Source organism: Capra hircus, chromosome 11 (genome assembly GCF_001704415.2).
Source record: "Capra hircus breed San Clemente chromosome 11, ASM170441v1, whole genome shotgun sequence".
In the NCBI taxonomy this organism is placed as follows: domain Eukaryota; kingdom Metazoa; phylum Chordata; class Mammalia; order Artiodactyla; family Bovidae; genus Capra; species Capra hircus.
In genome coordinates this window covers 45,593,659-45,612,395 of record NC_030818.1, presented here as the reverse complement: position 1 = coordinate 45,612,395, position 18,737 = coordinate 45,593,659, and the positions used below count along the sequence as shown (strand labels likewise).

Here is an 18,737-nt window from a genome sequence, read left to right as displayed (position 1 = left end):
CTCCCGGACGCGCAGGGTCGGAGCTGGGCCTCCCCTCCCCTCGGCGCCCGGCCCGGCCCGGCCCGGCCCCACGCAGGGTCCTCCGGGCCGGGCGGCTCCCGCGTTTGAGCCTCGAGCCAGTCCCGGCGCCGCCCGAGCCGGGCCGCCGTGCGCGCCCAGGTGGGTCCCGGGCGGCGGGCGCGCGGGCCTGGGCGGCCCCGGCGGCGTCACTGGGCGGAGCGGAGGAGGACGAGGAGGAGGAGGAAGGGCGCGCGGCGGGCGCAGCCGGGAGGGGCGGGGGCGCCGCGGCCGGAGCGAGGCCGGAGCCGAGCGGGCCGGCGGGCGCGGGGCTCGGCGGCGGGGGTCGGCCGGGCCCGCGGGGTCCGCCCGGGCCGGAGCGTCGGCCGAGCGGCGGGAGGAGCGAGCGGCGCAGACAAAGAGCGGCGCCTGGGCGGGCGCAGGACGGCCGCCGCCCGGGACCCGCGCCGCTGCCCCGGCCTCGGCGGGCTGCGCGCGAGGTAAGCGGGGGCCGGGGCGGGGCCGGGGGCTGGGGCCCGGGCGGAGGCCGCCAACTTGGGCGGCTCGCGGAGTTGCGGGGCAGCCGGGGCGGGGCGCGCCGGGGCCGGAGCCGGGGCTAGGGGCCCGGTCGCTAGCGCGGCCTGGCCTCGCGGCTGCGGGCACCTCCGGCTCGCCCCCTCCCCGAGTCGGGCGGGCGGGGCAGGCCTGCGCGGTGGTCCCGGAGCAGGGACCGGGGACCGGGGAGGCCGGGCGCGCCGCCGGCGAGGACCGCGTGGATCGCCGGCCCCGCGCAGGCAGGACCGGGAGGCGAGCGCGGCCCGCACAACTTCTGGGATCGGGACTGTTGGCGACCCCGCGCGGAGCTGCTGTCATTTGGCGTCCGGGAGGCTTCCCGCGGCCCCTAGGCGCTTCGTGCCGTGCTTCGCGTCCGACTGGGGATCGCCGGCCCCGGAAACAAAGTTTCTCACGATCGCGCTGCCCTGGTAGCTTATTCTGGGCGATCGAACCACCCAGCGGTTCTGGAAGAATTCGGTGTGTGACTGTAGGCGTAGACGGTAACTCGTGAGCGCATTCGGCGTGGAGCGAGTGGGGGGCGTGATTGCAAAGCGCTTTCGTGTGTGGACCGTGGCGGTCGCCCTGAAAGGGCTGCGCGTGTGCCGGGGCTCTGGGCTCACTGGCAGCTCGTCCGCGTGGGGACAAAGCTGGAGCCGGCGCGGGGCGACCTCTGGCACTCAGGCTAGGTCGGGTCCCCTGTGTTTGCCTTTGTTTATTTTGCCAACAGGTTTGGGGCTGAGCCTGGCAAGTTTGGCTATGCGCAGGGGATGAGCAGGCCTCAGCGCTGGGCCCGCGCAGGCCCACTCCTGCCCTTGACCCCAAAGAAAGTGAACCCCCGAGAGGCTACGGGGTGTGGCCTGGGGGTGGGGAACCCAGAGGTAGCAGAGTCCCGCCTGGTCCAGGCCCGGCTTCCTCCTGGCTTCCTCCTCGGATTCGCCGAAGGGATTTAGTAGGAATGAGAGTAATTTGAGGCGTGTTTTGTCCCTCTGCATCAGGTATCGTTGGCAACAGGGCTTTTCAAGGCTAAAAGAGACTGAAAATGAAATCACTCTGGGAGCTTTGAGTTATCACAGCAGACCTAAACTTTATTTCCAAACACTGCCCGTAAGTCACTTACCCGGTGTCCCCAGATATTAATAAACGGGTAAATTAATAACAGCAATCGAGCCTGGGCCAAGGGTTTAGTAAATAGGAGGGCAGTGGTGAACAGGAGGAGATGAAGTGGGTTCAACTGCGAGACTGAGCTGTCCATGTAGGTTTTTAGGTGGTCGGAACAGGGATTTCCCCAGATGTGAGTGTTAACCATGATTCTGAAGCAGTGACCAGAGGGAAAATCCTACATTGATGTTTCTCCTCTCCAGGTTGATTAGATGTAGTGTTGATTGACGGAGAAGGCAAATGGCCACCCACTCTAATACTCTTGCCTGGAGAATCCCAGGGACAGAGGAGCCTGGTGGGCTGCCGTCCATGGGGTTGCACAGAGTCAGACAGACTGAAGCGACTTAGCAGCAGTAGCAGCAGCATTGATTGAAGAAAGTGGCCAGATCTTAGTGGTCCTCTGGCTGCAGCTAGCTGAGGCTGAAATTGGAAACTTAAAGCGGTGGTAAGCTGGTGGTAACAAAGAGGCCTCATCTGGGCTCCAAGCTTCTCAGCTGCTCCCTAGACATGCTGCGGGATTGCTCCTGGAACATGGGATGAAGTTGGGTGGTGAATTGTGTCCAGAGAACAGACTGACCCAGTACCTTCTCTCCCCACTTAATGTGGGGCCTGATTAAGGTGATTTCAAGTAGCTGTGCTCACTTGTCAGACTTTGAGGTTTTCTTTATCACATGCCTTGCACTTCAGGTCTCTCTATCCCTCCTCTCTTGGAAGCTGTGATGTTTCCCAGCCTCTGTTGTTTGCATCAAGCGATGACTGAGATTTTCCAGCAAATGCATCATATGTACACGGTATTTGAGAAGTGCGCTATTATCCACGTTAAACATACCCCAAATCTTTCTTGTGTGTATACAAACTGAATAACTTTTTAATTTTTTTACTTTTCATTGCTCTGGGCCTCTCTTGCCACCCACTGCTTCCTCTTGTTGCGGAGCATGGGCTCTAGGCACACAGGCTTCGGTAGTTACTGTATGTGGGCTCAGTAGTTGCCGCTCCTGGGCTGTAGAGCACAGGCTCAGTAGTTGTGGCACGTGAGCTTAGTTGCTCCACGGCATGTAGGATCTTCCTGAACCAGGGATCAAACCCGTGTTTCCTGCATTGGCAGGCAGACTCTTCACCTCTGAGCCACCAGGGAAGCCCTGGATAACCTTTTAAAATACCCTAAAGTCTTCTTGATTGTCTGGAATGACCAGATCCTCTTCCTTGGTCACTTCAGTTGCCCCAACTGGATGAGGCTGTGTTACACAATTCTCCAGGATATGCATGCTTGTAACTACCCAGCATGGCCAGCAGTGTGAGCTGAGGGCGAGGGCCACACATGTTTGTCCCACTCGAAGAATGGAACTGAAGGCTGCTCCCTAGGACTGCATGGCAGGGCAGTGGACCATGTTTGGAAATCTAGTAAGCTGACTTTTAAAAACTGGACAGGAAACTCCCCACAGCTCAACCCCAAGGCTTGCGAAATTAATTTTCCCATCCAGATGAGTGGCAAATGGCACTTCCAAATGGTTTCTCTTTCCTCAGATGAGTGATGGAAACCCCATGTTTTCAGAGGCTCAAAGTGATACTGTGATGGTATTGTTAAATGCTTGAGTTAAGGCAGCTTAGAAGGACAGGACAGCCTTTTAACAGTTTTGAAAGTATGCAGCCAAAGTAAATATAGTTTATTTCTTTAGGCCATTTTAGTGGCATTGTTTTGAAAATTAGACTATTTTCTCCTGCATTTCGTTTTGAATGGATCTCAAAGTATGTCAGTTTCTGAAGGTGTAATAGACATTTGTCGATTATAACTGCTTCCCTCTCCCTGCCCTAACAACACACACACAGACATTTGTCACAGTTGGCCCTGTGGATTCTTTGTGTTCTTTCGAGAAAATACTGATTGAGCACGTGAATGTTGAATTCTGTCAGTCATTAAGGCTCTAGGCTCATAAGGTTTTGTCTGCACTGCATCCAGGTCCAGACAATGGGGGGATTTGGTCTGGTGGCCTCTCTGTTTGAGAAGTTATCTGTCTAATGAATCATTTATAGTCCTGAACCTAAAACTAAAAAAAAAAAAAAAAGAGAGAAAAGGCAAGATGAAAAACAAACCCAACTGCATAACCCCCTGGTGGGATGACTGAATATTTAACTTTTCAGTAGAGTGTCTGTGCATGTTAACCTGAACTGGAAACTCTGGGCAGAGCATTTGTTATCCTGACTGCGGGAAGCTGGTCATTTAGTGTCCTTTTACTTCTTTGTATACCATTTGTGTTTTAAAATGTTTTTAAGAAAAGAAGCTTCAAGTGCACTCAGAAGGGAAATACTGCAGTTTCTCTTTTTGAGACAGTTTTGGAAAGTGGGGTGTTTTTGCTGGTCAGTGGTTAACGTAGATCTGAAATGCCAAAGTCGGATAAAAATAATAGATGCTCGTGTTCCGATATTAGATTACAGTTTACCAATTACTTTCCCATTCGCCACCATAAAGAGAACGTGGGGACCTGGGCTCTGGCCTTGACATCAGTGTGAGGACCCCGGAGCCCAGGGACAGTGGCAGGGTGACAGAGCCCCCTGCCCTGCTCAGGAGGAGGAGGTGACCTCAAAGGTGCTGGGTGAGGTGGTCCTGGGGAGGCTGTGGATCTGCTGCCAGGTCCCAATGGGACCAAGCGTGCAGCCCCTGCCTGGCTGTTGGTGGGACCAGGGTCAGTAGGTGACCTCATGTCCCGGTTTCAGTGTCTGAGCCTCGTCGGCCTGGATGTTCTCTGTGGGCTGAAGGGCGCTTGTCCTGGTTTAGTGTATGCACGTCCACTCAGACTGTCCTCACAGATCCAGACTGAGCGTCAAAAGGAAACTGATTTCTCGCCCTTCTGGAGGCTGCAAAGTGGTCATCAAGGTGCGGGCAGACTAGGTTCTCAGTGAGGCTCTCTTCCAGGCTCCGCTGGCTGCCTTCACTTGTGTCCTCAGGTGCCCTGTGTGTTTGTCCCTCTTCCTAGGAGGTCGCTGCTCCCCTTGGGTTAGGGCCCCACCCTTCTGACCTTGTTAAACTTCAGTTGCTACAGAGGTTCTGTCTCCAGATGAGTCACTTGGGTGGTGAGAGCTTCAGCACTTGAGTACGGGGACAAACAGTTCTGTCCACGACTGTCACTCTTCAAAACCAGGCTGATGATTTTAGGGCATCTCATGGCTTCTGTCTCCCAAGTGCTTGAAGACACCACTGGGGCAGGAGGGGAGGGGTGACAGCTCAGTTTCCCTCACAAAGCCTCGTACTGCTGTGGTAGGCGGGTGCCGGGCCCAGATGCCTCAGGTCTTGAGGAGAGAGGACAGCCCTGACTGACGCCTTTTGTGGACATTTCCCCTTAGCCCGTGTTGGCTCAGCTGCAGCATGGTTTTGGGACCAGGATCAGCGTCAAATAGGAGCTATATGCAAGTGTTGAATTTTGTGTGGAGATGCAGGCGTTTCCTGTGGATGGAACCCACGGCTGGGAGCATCACTGGGACTGCCCTGTGACTGTGGGTTCACCGGGAGCCAGGCAGGTGCAGGCGGGTTTGGTAATGTCCACCCTGATCACATGTGTGTTTCTGGCCAGGGCCAGCATGAGCTGTTCCAGGTGGTCACCTGTGTGACCACAACTGCAAACCTGTCCATTCATGACTCACTCAGTCATTCAAGTGAATCACGCGACTTCTCCCGGCTCATTTCCCCCGGAAACTCTGAACCTCTTGGCTGGGAGTACTATCTCCTGACCTGCCTGCCTTTGGGTTAATGTCCCCAGCATTGCCTCACTGTGTCATCCTGGATTCTCTCTCACCTCCCAGATCCCACATCTTATCAGTTTTACCCCTGAAGATCTCTTCCATCTGTGCCTGAGGTACTTAACTCCTCTCTCACTGGCTCTGGCAGACCCCTCTGTTACCACATTCGCCTGATCACTGCGCCCTGGTACCCACACCTGGCTGTGGTCCCAGCATTGGCTCTCCATTGCCCTCAGGTCAGTGTCGCCGGTGCTCAGCAAGGGCCTGCACCATGGGCTCCTCCCTGCTCCCCCAGCCTCTATGTACACCTCCCACCCCGTACACACTGAGTCAAAGCCTGCTCGTTGTGATAACAGAATACCAGCCTTTATCGTCAGCTTATTTTTAAAGACGTGTGTACTTCGGGGCTGATTCATTGATACCCTTGTAATAACAGCCTCATGACACACAGCAGCTTTGTACCCCAAAACTGTGCTGGACCCTTAAGGAAGGAGGAGAAGCTGGTGCCAAAAATGCTATGTCTTTTTGAACATGGAGTATTTCCTGCAAACACCCGTTGAAGAAATCAATTGTTAAGAGCAGTGCTGTCCGCTTCAAATATACACATGTGAGTCACAGATGGGATTTTAAATGTCTGGTAGCCACATTGGACTCCCCTGGTGGTTCAGTGGGAAAGAATCTGCCTGCCACTACAGGAGAGAGGGGTTGGATCCCTGGGTTGGAAAGATCCCCTGGAGAAGGAAACAGCAACCCACTCCAGTATTCTTGCCTAGAGAATCCCATGGACAGAGGAGCCTGGGACGACAGTCCACGGGATTGTAAAGAGTGGGACATGAATGAGTGAATAAACAACAACAGCAGTAACTACGTTAAAGATGTAAGAAGAAACAAGCAAAATTAATTTTTACAATGTATCCTTTTACCCAGCAGAGCCACAATACTTTTATTCCCAGTGTTCAACGTAAAACCCTCTTAATGAGACGGTGCACATTGTTCTGTTCATGTGCAGCCTGTGACACCCTGTGTGCGTTCTTCATCCGTGGCATGCCTCTTCCCTCCCCATGCTGGGGTGTTTACTGGCCCCTTGAGACCGGTGACTCTGTTTAGAAGAGCACAGGTCTGTACGCTTTCATGATTCAAGCTCCATGTAGTCTGTGTTTTCCTAAGTTGAGATAGCTAAGAAGACATAGTGAGAGCAACCTGGAATCATAATCATGGTAATTATTATTCTTTAGCGGAAAGGTATAATCTCTGTCGTGCTAAGGAAGACTGTAATATTCCATGTACTCACGCACGTTTAGAATACTAGAACCTGAGTTGCTTACCTATAATCAGAATGCTTGTATATTTTACAAATGTTTTAAAATGTATTTTGAATTCTAGAGGTTAAATTACCAATGTGAAATAACTGTTTTGGGGTGTTACTTTTCAGTGTACTTCTGATATATGTCAAGTACTTAATTTCTAAGTACAGAATCTAAAGTCATAGTTTTTTGTTTAATATTTATTTATATATTTGCTTTTGGCTGCCCTGGGTCTTTGTTGCTTTTCCAGCTTTCTCTGTCTTTGGTGCAAGGGTTTCTCACTGCGGCAGCTTCTCTTGTTGTAAAGCATGGGCTCTTAGGGCTCTCAGCACATGGGCTCAGTAATTGCAGTTCCCGGGCTCTAGCGCACAGGCTCAGTAGTTGTGGCTCATGGGCTTAGTTGTTCCGAGACATGTGGGATCTTCCCAGACCAGAGATCGAACCCATGTCTCCTGCATTGGCAGGTGGACTCTTCACCACTGAGCCACCAGGGACGTCCTAAAATCATAGTACTTTAGGAATCACTGGGTTCTTCCCTGACACACACACATCACACACATTGTAGTGATGGTACTAACCATGTTACACACAGTATTAGCTCATTCATTGCTCACGGAAGTTGAGTGTGGTTGGTTGCTGTGTTTCTCTTCAGAGATGAGAGTAGAGAGACCTAGCAGGTTAGGCTGCATAAGGTTCTAGAGCTGGTCAGCAAATCTGGAATTCAGACGCACCCTGTCTGACTGCTGAGGCTCTGCTTTTATCCCCTAAGCCAGGCCACCATTTCTTCATTAAAAGAAAAGACATAAACAGAGCTGTAAACTTTTATGATGGTGTAGGATTGGGGACACATCATGGAGAATCACGACAGTGGGTGGGGCTTGGATGTCACTCATTCTGGACCTCTTATCAGCCCTGGACTCTGGAAGGACACACGAGCAACCTCAGCTGCTCCAGCGGTCCTGGCGGGTGTGCTCTGGAGGTGGTGCAGTGGAGAGCATCCCTGGCCTTGCCGTTCCTCCCCTAGCCTGCCTCCTGAGCACCACAGGCCAGGGAGCCCCAGACGGACCCAGCTCAGAGCTGGGTCTCAGCTGTTCCGCCGCCCCCCGCCCACCCCAGAAAGCTTCCAACTCAGATGGCTACACCCACCCCCTAGAGTGTCTTCAGGGGGGCCTGAGAATTTGCTTTTCTCATGAGTTATCAGGTGCTCTGGAATTTTGGAAGACTGCCGTTCCAAGGTCTTGGTAGGAACCTTGACACTGATTGCCATCTTAGGCGAGGCTTGTAGTACCAGACCATCCTAAACCTTCCCTTCTGTTGTCGGAGGACCCTTGTGGCCCTCTGTGCTGGGCAGCCTCCCCTCAGGGCAGATGGAACTGAGGTATAACTGAGAGTCTGGTTCTTTGTGTGTTCGCAGGTCAGAAAGGCCGTGGTCTCCAATGGGCTGTAAGGCAGGCAGGTGCTCTTAATTCACGGGCTTAGATTTGCAGTCCAGCTGCTGCTCCTGTGGCATGTTCCAGGAGGAGTAGCAGCAAAGATTTATTTACTTAAACAAGCTTAATAATTCTCCCAGCTGCAGTGGGGGCGGCCAGCTGGGGAGGAACCTTCCAAGAGGGAGAGATGGGTGTGAGATGCTTAGTAAGCCGCCAGTGGCTGACTCCTTGGACAAGCCCTTCAGCATCTGCATCCATCTTCCTTAAAGGATGTGCCATAGTTTTGTAAGCCTGTGAGTTTTGGCTGAGCATTTAAGGATGTTTGCAAATCAGTAGGTATTTTAATGATGTTACTTGTGAGCCTGGCCAGAGAAGAAAAGAACAGTTCTCCATCCCTCTTTCCAGCTGGGTTTGTTTCTGTTGTTGTTGGAATTTTTTTTTTTTAAGGATTACTACAAGAGTTCAGTAAGGTCACTGGATACAGACCTAAGTTATACAACTAAATAGCCTACAAGTTATGTAACTAATTATAAAATATGATAGATGAAAAGTATTCATTTTCATTAGAAAAGTGTTTCTAATAAAATATATATTATGCTTCATTAGAACACCAGCTGTGTTCATTTTAAGGACAGTCCCTTTAAAAGATCATGTCCCTGTTTTCAAATGTGTGTATGTGTTGGGGGCGGGGACACGCCGGATTGGTGATGAAGAGCTCTCTTGTTGCTCTGAGTGACGGGAATCAGCTTGGAGACATGGGTGTTAAAAACCACAAGCTGCTTGAGTATTTTTAAGAGACCAAGAAATACCAAGGGATTCAGGGAGTTACTTTAGAAACAGTTTCTGGACATTGGATCTAGGTGAATAGTGAGTTTTCATCAAACTGCTTTTTTTAAAGGAACATATTTAGGAACAGAATCTAGCAAGACAGATATAAAAAAAAGACTTTTCCTTTCGATTCTTTTCTGTATATTACATGTTTGTGTATGACTTCCCCACCCTGATGGTGCGACTTCAGCCACCTGCCTTCCTTACCTGCACTCAGATGGTTTTTCTTCAGGAGTACAGTTACCGCCGTCCATGGACCAGCCTGGCTTGTATGTACAAGCTCTCCTCCCTTTATTCAGCCATCTACTGCTTCATTTCCCTTCTTGGAGTCTCCTTCATAGGTCTGTTTCATGTGGTTCAGGAGGTAAAACTCAGAAGTGACTATAAAGAAATTATCCTCTTAAAAAAAAAAGTAGGGGAAGGACAGCAGACCCTCTGCTGTTGTCATTGTCATGCTGAGGGGGGCCTGCATGGAACTGAGGCTCTGTTGATCCCAGGTGAGGACTCTGGTGCTTAATTGTTGCTGCTTGAACTTGTCTGTGCCTTGCACCCACAGCTCAGGGCTGAGTGGAGGGAGGAGAGGGAAGGGTGCCCCGCTTTCTGGAGGAAGGAGATCCTCTTTTTCTTCATGTCTCAGATCAGAGAGCGTTGTTATCATCAAGAGCAGAAAATGTTTTCAACATAGTGCAGCATGGTGCAAATTCCTATCTGTGTTTGGATTTTCCTAGCTGTTAGGTTTGGATTGAGAAATAAGTGATTCACTTTTGCACATACAAAATAAAAATACCTTTTCAAATGTTGATATTAAAGAAATTTGAGACTTGACCCACTACTCTTGTATATAAATTAGTGGTTCTCAGCTGGGGGTGGTTCTGCCCTTCTGGACAATTGGCAGTGTCTGGGGACATTTTCCAGTTGTCCAGACTTGAGAGTGGTCCTGGTGTCCAGTGGGTCAAGGACAGGAATACTGGCCCGTCTTGGCAATGTACATTATAGTCCCGACTTCAAAGGGTTAACTGCCCAAAGATGTCAGTATTTCAGCAGCCTTATTTTAAGTGAGTACTGCTGTACTTGGCTTAAACCTTTCAGTTAATGGCCCATGTATTCTTTCATATAGTTGCCCTCTTGGAGATCATCCCCATCCCGCCATCCCTGGAATTTTTATAAACATGAAAAATAATGCCTATTTAGAAAGCTGAAGGCAAAAGGAGAAGGGGGCAGCAGAAGAGATGGATAGATAGCATTGTTGACTCAACAGACATGAATTTGAGCAAATGCTGGGAGACGATGAAGGACAGGGAAGCCTGGCGTGCTGCAGTTTATGGGGTCGCAAAGAGTCAGACACAACTTAGCAACTGAACAACAACAACAGAAAGCTGAAAAGTATTTATGCATCTCTGCAGTTAAATATAAAAAGGAGAAACTTTGACATATCATGGTTTATCTGTTGGTGGAAAAGTAGGGCATGCGTTGTTTTTTAAATTTTCTACTTCCATTTGGACCATAGAAATATGAAATGCTGATTTTGTAGGAAGCATTAGGAAATCTAGCTGAACTGTGGTGACAATGCGTTCTCCTTAGAATATCCACTAACAGGAAAGTAATGGGGTCCCTTATCAATTGCTTGTAGTAAGTAGTTGATTTTCAGAGTTTGTTTTGGTGAAATATATCTATTAGGCTCAGCATCCTTACAATTGGTGATGGTCTACAGAAAAAAAATTCTTTTGTTATTACTAAAGTTTATTAGGTTCTAGGTTCAGCCTACTCTTCTTTGAACGAGTCACATCTGTTAGCTTTTGAATGCTTTATTTCCTTTTTTGTAAGGTCTAAAATAAACTCTTCGAGGGAGAGAGAACGAAAATATCACAAATTAGACGTTATCCAGGGGAAAGGAAGGGGAAAATGATAATTTGGCCGTTAGTGTCTGAGTCTCAGGGTCTGGCTCAGGGCAGAGCTGCTTGTTAGCCGCCTCGTCTGGACTGTGATATTCTGTGTGCATTTTCTCTTTTTCCCTTATGAGCAGGTCCTGACTTGAGAAAGTCAGAGAAGCCTTGATAACCAGAGGGCGGCCAGTTAGAAGTTTTTTTGGCTTAATCTTGATCTGTTTTCTGTAAATCATTTCCTGTTGCCTTGCTCTTCCCTTTTGCTTGGTCGCCTCTTATCTGCTCTCTTCCTGTTCTATTACCAGGATAAACACAGAATCAGCACTCAGGGCGTTTTTGAACTTTTTTTGGTAGAGGTGGTTAAAAGTACAATCAGTCTTTTCTTTCCTTAGCCTCCCATCCTTGCGGGCCCAGAGAAAGACCTCTGAGAGAGTCATAGTAACTCTTTGGAAAGACCTCTTAGACAGTCATAGTAATAAGTCTTTGGACAAGCTTGGAAATTTTGCAGTGGTATGCTGGCTGGGTAACACTGTGTGTATCTAATTGTTGTGTGTCATTGTGTCATTCAGTTCCAACACTGGTGGAAGGAGCAAGTGTTACTTGGCCACCGTGGAGAGGGACAGCTGAGGGGCACAGGGATGGGCTGCAGGAGCCCTGTGTCGGGTGATGCCCCAGCTCTGGAACTACAGATGCAGGACTTTTGTAGGGCTTTGCATTTACAGTATTGAAATCCCCTCCTTCCTCAAAATAAACCATTTGCCTGAATGCAGTAATGTCTTGACTTTTAATTGTAACAGTGTGTGCCAGGTTGCTTTAGTGGTATCCGACTCTGTGGACTGTAGCTCACCAGGCTTCTCTGTCCTTGGGATTCTCCAGACAAGCATACTGGAGTGGGTTGCCATGCCCTCCACCAGGGGATTTTCCTGACCCAGGGATCAAACCTGTGTCTCCTAGGTCTCCTGCTTTGGCAGGCCGGTTCTTTACCACTAGCACCACCTGGGAAGCCCAATTATAACAGGGGATGGATTAAAACAGCCTCATCCTGAACTTCATAAATAGCTGGTCTAAATGTGAGCTTGAAAGGTCTGGCTTCCTGTGAGCAGTAGAGGTACGCATGCTCTTTCCCACCTGCTAGTAGTTGTTTTTTTTTAAAATTTATTTGGCTGCATCGGGTCTCAGTTGTGGACTCAGGATCTTTCATTGTGGTGCACAGACCCTAGCTGTGGTGCTGCACGGGCTTTGGTACCCCTCGGCATGTGGGATCTTACTTCCTCCACCAGGGATTGAACCCCTGTCCCCTCAAATACTTAACCACTGAACCATCAGCGAAGCCGCCTCGCACCCCCCTACACACACTGCTAGCTTGTCCAAGGTGCACAGCTCATTTCTAACTCCTCTCCACCTCTGTTTTGTGTTCTGGGAAGCAGAAGCTTAGTTCTGGTGGGGGTGGTGGGGGGGTGTGTGTCTGTGTGTGTCTGTGTGTCTGCATACCCTGTTTAGGAATTGGCAACTGTGCAGTTCCTTTTTCAAGAAGGGTCTTCAGAGCAGCCAGCCTGCATGGTAAACTGAAGATGCTGTTTCCTTTTTGTGAATCTGGCTGGAGGACCGTGCGTGTTGAGGACAAAGCTGCCTTCTGCATCCTGAGCTGACTCACAGATCAGATTACCCCCCAGTTTGTTGTCACTAAGTTGTTGAGTGGTGGCTTGAGAGGAGCTCTGGCAGAAGCTGCAGAAACACACAGGGGCACCAGATAGACCTGCCCTGAGGGAGCTTGTCAGCCAGCCCGGGTAACTTTACCCGTTCATGATTGACTCTCATCTCAGTTAACACGTATCCAAGATGAGTGTCATGCCTCTGTGTGGGGTTCTGTGGGAGGTGCGAGGAAGACCCATGCAAAGTCCCCAGGCCAGTTAGAATTCATTTCAGATACCCCAGGGAGGGATTTCCCTGGTGGTCCCGTGGTTAAGGCTCCATGCTTCCACTGCAAGGACTGTGGGTTCGGTCAACGGTAGAGGAACTAAGACCTCACATATCTCAAAGCGCAGCATAAAAATTAAAAAAAATTTTTTTTTCAATAAAACATCAAATATTTCAGGGGGTGTGAGACAGCCCTGAGACCATAGGGTGTCTGCTGAGCAGGGATTGTCTCACTTGCCAGTGGTAAAGCTCTGTGGTTGCTGTAGCTGGTCAGCACCCAGTCCTCCACCAACCACCCCCCTCCATCCACCCTTCCTGGGATAGTGCTGTCATCCAGAGTCTGCTTGAGGCCATGCTGTTGGTTTACTTAGGATAAACAGATGGTTTTGGAGTCAACTAGTCCATAATTTGCAGATTATATAAACTCTGCTTACATGTGATTTATTTGCTGAAGACTTTTATCTTAAAAAAATAGCGAAATTACTTATTGCTGCTTTTAGTGGAATGCGGGGTCAGGAAGCCCACTGATACTTCTGATTCCCTTTTTTAAGTTGATAATGTTGTAAATGCAGTATTCCATTACATTTTAACCTAGGAAAGATTTATTTAGTCAAATAACTCCTTTGCCTGGATTCGTAATGGATACTGTAAGTCAGCCCGGATCAGGCATTTTGCAGGTTTGTTTTTTATCCTGACAGTCTGTTCAAAGTGTTTCTTTAGTTTGTTTCTTTTGAAATGTAAACTGTGTTTTACTTCCTTATAGATGTGTTTTTTTAATCTTTTTCAAATGCAATGTTTCTGTTTGTTGACCTCTGCTACATCTGGTACCAGATTGTTGTGCCCTGTTGACAGTAAGGTGGAGGACCAGTTTCTGTGTGTCTGTTTAGCATCTGGAAATAATTGAATCCTTAGCATTCAAAGCAGTTCAAGTCATAATTAGTGATTTGTCCTTTTTGTTTCACACTGAACCCATTTACAGTTCCTTTCACTTTTGATGACGTGGATTAGTGTAAACTAGTTTTTGTGATATACTGTAATTAATTTGTAATGCTTAGTGTTTAAATAAATATAATTTGAGAATAAAGAGAATTTAATTTGCAATACACATTTTATGTTGCAATTTAAAAAATTGATTGGAATATATTGATTCCTGGCTCTCAGGGACCTTAACAGGAGAGAATTTAATGCATGCCAAATAAGTTTTTTTGGGTCTTGTTCAAGGGAGCAAGATCTTTTGTTTATCAGTTTGTGTATTTATTATTTTACACTTTGTAGTACATTTATTGTTTTATTTATAGAAGTACACACAAGGTATTCTCTGAAGAACAAGAGTTGTACAAAAATTCAACCATATAATTATTCTATTGTGTTAAGCTAATCAGTAAGTGTTTACGGAGAAGGCAATGGCACCCCACTCCAGTACTCTTGCCTGGAAAATCCTATGGACAGAGGAGTCCATGGGGTCGCTAAGAGTTGGACATGACTCAGCGACTTCACTTTCACTTTTCACTTTCATGCATTGGAGAAGGAAATGGCACCCCACTCCAGTGTTCTTGCCTGGAGAATCCCAGGGACAGAGGAGCCTGTTCGGCTGCCGTCTGTGGGGTTGCACAGAGTCGGACACGTCTGAAGTGACTTAGCAGCAGCAGCAGCAGCAGCAAGTGTGTTTATCTCCTTCTGTTGAGTACAGTTTCTGTTAACTTTTCCAAAGTACACTTTGTAATTGTTCAAAGGTGTTCATGTTACGCTTTGCATGTATGGATTTATATATAGTCATGTCTGACTCTTTACAACCCCATGGACTGTAGCCTGCCAGGCTCCTCTGTCCAGGGGATTTTCCAGGCAAGAATACTGGAGTGGGTTGCCATTTCCTTCTCCAATAATATGTATAGTACGTATATATTTAAAAACAAACCTTTACTTTTAGAAAAGACTTAGATTTATAGAAAAATTCCAAAGAGAGTACAGAGTTTCCACAACCACCATCCTGTCCCCAATGTAAATAGCATCTTCTATTACTCTGGTACATTGGTTGTTAACCAAAGTCTATACTTTTTTTGGATTTTCTAAATTTTTCCTTAATGTTCTCTTGTGCCCCAGAATCCCATTGTGGAAATCACACTGCTTTTACTCGTGGTGTGTCCTGAGGCTCCCTTGGCTGTGACAGTTTCTAGATTTTGCTTGTTCTGATGGCCTTTTCAGTGTTGAGGAGGACCAGTCAGGGGTTTTGTGGAATGCTCCTCAGCTGGGGTCTATCCAGTGTTTTTCTCATGATTGGACTGGGCTATGGGCTATTGCATCCTATCAGGGTGCGTGGTATCATCAAGGCTTATCCCCACTGACCCTGAACCCCTGGCTGAGGTTGTGTCTGCCAGGCTGTCTACTGTGGGTCCTCTGAGGGGTGACCGGGTACTCCCCTGTCTATATTGAAGTCTTGGGAAGGAAGCCTGATGCCCTCGGAGGTCCGGTGGAGGGAAGTGGGGTCACATCCATGAACCCTGCCCTGGATATGTCAGTCAGGACCAGAGCGGGGAGGTCCTTGGGGCCAGGTTCATCTGAAATGTTTTTTTTTTTCCCATGTTATTGTAATAGATATTTTCTTTTTTATTATTAGAGGAAAATTGCTTTACAATGTTGTAGTGGTTTCTGCCATATGACAATATGAACCAGCCATAATTAAACACACATCCCCTCCCTCTCGAGCACCCTCCGTTCCCCCATCCCACCCCCTCTAGTTTATCACAGAACACCAGGCTGGGCTCCCTGCACATGTGTAAGAGCAGGTGAGAGTGTGTGACAGAGTGTCCGTGGACTTTGTCCAATTTGGGCAAATAAAAACCAGCAGATCTTCCTGGTTTCGGCACACGCCCGATCCTTGGTGCTCTGAGACGGACTCTTGGGTCCTTTGGGTCCATCCTGCGCTCAGGCAGACCCCTGGTGGGATGGGGGCCTGAGATCATTCTTCCAGGGGAGGAAGTGCTCTGTGGTGGTGGAGCTCCCACCGAGGTCTCAGCCCAGGGCAGGTGTGCTTCCTCTGTGGACTCAGCCTCTCAGGTGGCCCCTACCACCTGCCCAGTTGCCCTGGCACAGCTCCAAGTGTGCGTGCCAGTAGGTGTGGTCCTGGGAGCTGGCTTGGGGAGGGCTGATCAGGGGAATGACCTTTCTCTTGGGTACAGAACAGGTCAGGGTTAAAGGCAGCAGCCTATTTCACTTTCCTGTTTGCCCCTCCCCTGCCCCCTAGTGATGGTATGATTCTGGGGAGGGGTGGTGGAAGGCCCCTTGTGGGGACTCTACTTACCGTTCTGCCCTCCCTAGAGCTACTCTGATTAGAGAGAGTACATTTATTATTTATTACTTACATTTATTCACATAAATATAACTTGCATTGGTGCATTTTGTTCATTAAAATTGACTGCAAATAAGCATCTACAGTGACTTTTTGGGTGTTATTTTCTTTAAGCCCACGCTTCTGTGTTAAAGTATAATTTACAATTTCCATTTTGACCTGCGGGTTTCTGAAAAATTGTAAAACCCTTTTGCTGAGTTTTTGCTTTGACTGACGTTGTTTCTGTGAGTGTCGGCGTCTGTGCGCAGAAGAATCATGACCATGAGCGCTCCCACTTTGTTGGAAACATGTAAGGAACTGGCTGTCTTGGTTTTCTTCCTGGCAAGTCTGCTGGAAGCATCCTTCCTGTGTAAGAGCAGGGGTGCACAAGGTGATCTCTTCCGCTTGGTGGAAGAATCCTTGCCAGATTCCGGAAGCAGGCAGCAGGTGGGTGGAGAGCGTCGGCCCCAGGGGGCTGGTCCAGCTGCCTCCGCACCTACTGTTACAGCAGCACAGGGGCCTCTGCTCTGATGGGTCCCCCTGCAGCCCCACCTGAGTCTGAAATCTAGGAATTTGTTTGAATCTGACGGCCCCGGTTCACGACATCCTGTGATATTCTGAGTGGTTCTCCAAAGGCGTTCTTAATCCAGGGGCCCTGCCCAGAGAGGATGGACTTCAGGAAGCCTATGACCTTGGGGTGAAAAACACATGTCTATCTTCACTGGCTATTAGCTGAAATTGTGTTTCCTTCCATTCGGATTGTACACAGCACAACCTCAGTTCACGGCCTTCTGAGAAATAACTGGGGCTTTTCTATCAGCTTGTGGTAGGTGCAGACAGGTTGGGATTCAGGCTGTTCTCATTGTCCTTTATTACACCTGCCAGACCCTCTGGGTCAGTGTATTAATAAAGGAGCACATGTTACTATAAGCGCTTCCCCAGTGACTCAGTGGTAAAGAATCTGCCTGCAATGCAGGAGATGCAGGTTCGATACTGGGTTGGGAAGATATCCTGGAGAAGGGGATGACAACCCACTCCAGTATTCTTGCCTGGAGAATCCCATGAACAGAGGAGCCTGGTGGGCTACGGTCCATGGGGTTGCAAAGAGTCATATGCGACTAAGCCCACACACATGTGTTTCTATGTCTCCAGTTCTTCATTTAAATAACATTTCAGTAACTGTCTTTTAATACGGTTGCATAAAATGAAAACCATTTCAAAGCATCCTGAGAAGGAGGGCCTGAGCCTCCCCTCCTGATGTGGGACGGGGTGTGTGGCAAGGGGAGGGGCCAGGCTGATGGGTCTTGGGTGCTGTCTTGTCTGATGTTGGAACTACTGGGACCTAGGCCTTGGGCCACACAGGCATTGTAGAATGTAATTTAATTTTACTGCCTCATGGAACTCCCTCTAGTCATGCAGTGCATATCTAGAATCTTCCTGCAATGCAGGAGATGCGGGTTCAATCTCCCCCCCAGTGCATGTCATAAAATCCATTGCCTATAAGAAAAATCCAAAAATAATTTTAAATTCAATAAAAAGCCCAATTGTTGCTTTTGTAAATTTATTTAAATCGTTATAATGGGAAGGTATATATCAGTTTATTATCTAAAAACGCTGAAGTAACTAGTGTTGTGAGATTTGTGTTTGATTTACTATTCTAGTGTTTGGATTGTGGATTTGGGACTTATGGATTTGTAGTAACTTCTGGTATCAGGAAAATGTTAGTGACTTTTAAAAATCTCTTGCATGAAAGAGTTGGACTTTCTGGTTCTCAGGGGTTACAGCAAAATGGTCTTGGAGTTTTTGACCTTGTATTTAGAAGAAATATATTATAAAATTAGAAATAGTTTGGGAAAACTTTGGGCATCGCTGGTGGCTCAGACAGGAAAGAATCTGCCTGCAATGCAGGAGACCCAGGTTCAGTTCTGGGTTGGGAAGATCCTCTGAAGAAGGGAATGGATACTTACTCCAGTATTCTTGCCTGAAGAATTCCATGGACAGAGGATTCTATAGGCTACAGCCCATAGAGTTACAAAGAGTGGAACATGACTGTGCAATGAACACTTTAACTTTCATGTTACAAAATTAGAAACAGTTGGGGAAAAGAGTTGGAGCATGGAGCTGTAAATGCCAGCTGCTGGGTGGTGTGGAGGAACCTTCCTCAAGCCTAAACAAGGCAGTGACAACCACTGATATTTACCTAATGTTTCATCTGCTGCATCTGATCTGATCTTCTCTGCACCCCTGCAAGCTGCCTCATCCCTGTGTAAACAGGGAATTTATCTGAGTGCAGTCCTGGCAGACTCTCTGGAGCATTTTCCTATGTGGGTGTGTTATACTTGAACTTGTGTGTGGTGACCCTTGGCGGTGGCTGGCTGGGTGTCTTTGCTTGGCAGGTGAGTTGGGGGCAGACACCCCAGGGCTTGGTGGAGTGTGGGCTGCCAGAACTGCATCCCCGAGGGTGCCATCCTGCTGTGCCTCCAGCTCCTGGCTGCCCCCTCCCTGGGAGCTGGATGATCATGGTCAGTTGCTCTGGTCTCCCCAGGGAGATTTGTGTCACTGACAGGTAACAATCTGAAAGTATAGGCTGAACACACACATGCTGAGT

The 18,737-nt window shown here is 48.6% G+C and overlaps 1 protein-coding gene across 1 annotated transcript in view; it reads left to right on the top strand.

Moving 5' to 3' along the window:
• The window catches only part of NCK2 (NCK adaptor protein 2), a 118,432-nt gene continuing 100,078 nt past the window's right edge, over positions 384–18,737 (top strand). The window contains exon 1 of the mRNA XM_018055323.1: positions 384–497. The gene's annotated coding sequence lies outside the window, so the exon portion shown is untranslated. The remainder of the gene's footprint in view (positions 498–18,737) is intronic.